The following is a 4307-nucleotide window of genomic DNA, read 5'->3' on the forward strand; positions in this document are numbered from 1 at the left end:
CACCCCCTGTGGAAAAGGCACCAATATTGTCACCATGGCAACTGATACACAAAACAGCATATGGAATCTACAATGATCAACCAATTATCAAATACCTGTTGTCATAACTTGGTAATATTTGTGTTTTCAACATAGTATGAATTATAAGTGGTATAATAGAGAAGAATCAAATCAAACACAGACGGCTAGATTTAGAGTTTTGTCGGTAACGACCCGCATAGCTAACGCTGGCTTTTTTTTCCCCGCACCTTTTAAATACCGCTGGTATTTAGAGTTCACAAAAAGGCTACGTTAGGCTCCAAAAAGGGAGCGTATAGCATATTTACCGCCACTGCAACTCTCAATACCAGCGGTGCTTACGGACGCAGCCAGCTTCAAAAACGTGCTCGTGCACAATTCCCCCATAGAAAACAATGGGGCTGTTTGAGCTGAAAAAAAACACCTGCAAAAAAGCAGTGTTCAGCTCCTAACGCAGCCCCATTGTTTCCTATGGGGAAACACTTCCTAAGTCTGCACCTAACACCCTAACATGAACCCCGAGTCTAAACACCCCTAACCTTACACTTATTAACCCCTAATCTGCCGCCCTCACTATCGCTGACCCCTGCATATTTTTTTAGCCCCTAATCTGCCGCTCCGTACACCGCCGCAACCTACATTATACCTATGTACCCCTAATCTGCTGGCCCTAACACCGCCGACCCCTATATTATATTTATTAACCCCTAATCTACCCCCCACAACGTCGCCGCCAGCTACCTACAATAATTAACCCCTAATCTGCCGACCGGACCTCACCGCTACTATAATAAATGTATTAACCCCTAATCCACCTCACTAACCCTATAATAAATAGTATTAACCCCTAATCTGCCCTCCCTAACATCGCTGACACCTAACTTCAAGTATTAACCCCTAATCTGCCGACCGGACCTCACCACTACTCTAATAAATGTATTAACCCCTAAAGCTAAGTCTAACCCTAACACTAACACCCCTCTAAATTAAATATAATTTAAATCTAACGAAATAAATTAACTCTTATTAAATAAATTATTCCTATTTAAAGCTAAATACTTACCTGTAAAATAAACCCTAATATAGCTACAATATAAATTATAATTATATTGTAGCTATTTTAGGACTAATATTTATTTTACAGGCAACTTTGTAATTATTTTAACCAGGTACAATAGCTATTAAATAGTTAATAACTATTTAATAGCTACCTAGATAAAATAATTACAAAATTAGCTGTAAAATAAATCCTAACCTAAGTTACAATTAAACCTAACACTACACTATCAATAAATTAATTAAATAAAATACCTACAATTATCTACAATTAAATCTAACACTACACTATCAATAAATTAATTATATAAAATACCTACAAATAAATACAAATAAATAAACTAACTAAAGTACAAAAAATAAAAAAAGCTAAGTTACAAAAAATAAAAAAATAAATTACAAACATAATAAAAATATTACAACAATTTTAAGCTAATTACACCGACTCTAAGCCCCCTAATAAAATAACAAAGCCCCCCAAAATAAAAAAATGCCCTACCCTATTCTAAAATTAAAATAGAAAAGCTCTTTTACCTTACCAGCCCTTAAAAGGGCCTTTTGCGGGGCATGCCCCAAATAATTCAGCTCTTTTGCCTGGAAAAAAAAACATACAATACCCCCCCACCAACATTACAACCCACCACCCACATACCCCTAATCTAACCCAAACCCCCCTTAAATAAACCTAACACTAAGCCCCTGAAGATCTTCCTACCTTGTCTTCACCACGCCGGGTTCACCGAGGAGCCTCCGAAGTCTTGATCCAAGCCCAAGCGGGGGCTGAAGACATCCATCATCCGGCTGAAGTCTTCTATCAAGCGGCAAGAAGAAGTCCAGAAGAGGCTCCAAAGTCTTCATCCTATCCGGGCAGAAGAGGAGATCCAGACCGGCAACCATCTTCATCCAAGCGGTATCTTCTATCTTCATCCGATGACGAGCGGCTCCATCTTCAAGACCTCCAGCGCGGATCCATCCTCATCTTCCGACGTCCTAAGTCCGAATGAAGGTTCCTTTAAATTACAAAGTCCACCAAAGAAAGCAAGTGAGAGCGTTAGTGTAAAAATAAAATATAACCTTTATTGGTATATATAAAATAGGACAACACAGTGTCAATAGAGCAGAGATGGGGCACCTCTGGCTGGCAGGCTTACGCGTTTCGGCATAGCCGTAATCATAGCATACTGAAGCCAGCCACAGGTGTTCCTTATGTACATAAGTAAGAACAACCTCATTGGCTAAAAACATATTGAAAAACAACACGCCCTGAGTTTATTTTAACCCCATACATACTGGTTGTGAAGTAAAGATAACAGAGCAACAAGAGGTCATAAAGCCACATCACAGATACATATATTATTCTGATATTCCTTATTGACAAATCATAAGTAAAAATATAAAATAAATACCATAATTCAATTGCCATTATCTACAGTGTACCTGTTTGACCTGAATATTTATTTAACAAAGCTATAATAGTACCAATTCTGAATTAAAGGTCAAATAAATGGCAAAGTGTTACCACATAGCAATTTAACTTATAGATACTTATTCTTCTGGGTTTGTAGTTGTGTACCACACTTGAGAGTAAGGGCCATTTATTGAGGCTTCTAAGAACCTTTACACAACTATGCGGTCATATATGCCGCTTAATAGTTTTGACCCACTCTCTGTGAATACAACACAAAAAACAAAACCAGAGTATTTTTGAAAAATTACCTCTATGTAATGATGTTTACAATATACATATAGAGACACAATTTCCTGTTATCTAAATTCATTAGATGACATATTTCTAGGAGATGGATTTATAATAAATTCTAGGAGTGGGATATATAATTAGTAGATATATCACTAGAATGAAACTGTAATATATATATATACATATGTGTAGTGTGTAAAATGATTATTTATTTAATTAGTATAAATGAATAACAGTGAGAAAATCTTTAAGGATGTAACTGTATAAACATAACATGGAATGAAGAATTTATTTCTATTCCCAGTAGTTTATAAGATCAAACTCAGAGTTCAATCCTTTTGGAACTCTGGTTTCCATCTTAAAAATCCACAGCATCTCTCTTTTAGAGAGTGCTATTTCACGATCACCCCCTCTTCTCGGTCTCGGTACCATATCTATAGGCTGCCACGAGAAACAAGTCAGGTCTTGTCCGTGGATTTGGGCAAGGTGATGTACTATAAGAGTAGTAGCCTTGCCCACTCTAATGGTGGACAGGTGCTCTCTGATCCTACTTCTGATGTCCCTTGTCGTGAGCCCAATGTATTGTTTTCCACATCTAGTGCAGGTAACGCAATAGATAACAAAGGTGGAAGTACAATTTAGACAGAAGTTTACTTCATAGGAGATACCGGTCACAGTGGAGCAAAAGTGTTCTGACACAGTCAGATATTCACATGCCCCACATCTAGATCTTCCACATTTGTAGGACCCTTTGCTAGTTAACCAAGCACTTCCTTGTGAAATGGATTTCGGTAGGACAGTTGGAGACAAGATGTTTCCTAAAGTTTTGTTGCGTCTATAGGAACATCTAAGTCCTTCTCTTACGCATTGTATTAGTCTATCATCTGCCACCAGCATATTAAAGTGATGTTTTACAATATTACAGACCTCTTCATACTGGTCGCTGTAGTCTGTCACAAAGGTTACCCCTTTCATGGTATCCTTGGTTTTCCGATCTTTGTCTTTTAATAAGTCTTGTCTGTTCAGATTTTTAACTTCCCTCTGGGCCCTATTAACTACCTTTTTTGGATAGCCTCTCTGTAGGAGGCGTTTTTTAACTTCCATCATTTGTATCTCACCTTCTCTGGTGTCAGAGCAATTACGTTTTGCCCTCATAAGTTGGCCTTTCGCTATGCCATATGGCACATGCTTGGGGTGGCAGCTCTTGGCATGCAACAAAGAGTTGCCAGAGATTGGTTTTCTGTACAGACATGTTTTTACTGAGCCCTGAGGGCTACCACTTAAGACTACATCCAGATAGTTTATCTGAGTCCGTTGAATCTCACTCGTGAATCTAAGGCCTAATTTTTAGGACATTATAGTCACCGTGCCATATGAGAATCAGATCGTCGATAAAACGGCGATAAAAAATTATACAGTCACGTGATAGGTTCCTATCTCCAAAGATGTGGGACAGCTCCCACCAACCCATGAAAAGGTTGGCATAGGAGGGGGCAAACTTGGCCCCCATCGCCGTCCCACACCTCTGGAGGTA

This window comes from Bombina bombina, chromosome 6 (genome assembly GCF_027579735.1).
Source record: "Bombina bombina isolate aBomBom1 chromosome 6, aBomBom1.pri, whole genome shotgun sequence".
Classification (NCBI taxonomy): Eukaryota; Metazoa; Chordata; class Amphibia; order Anura; family Bombinatoridae; genus Bombina; species Bombina bombina.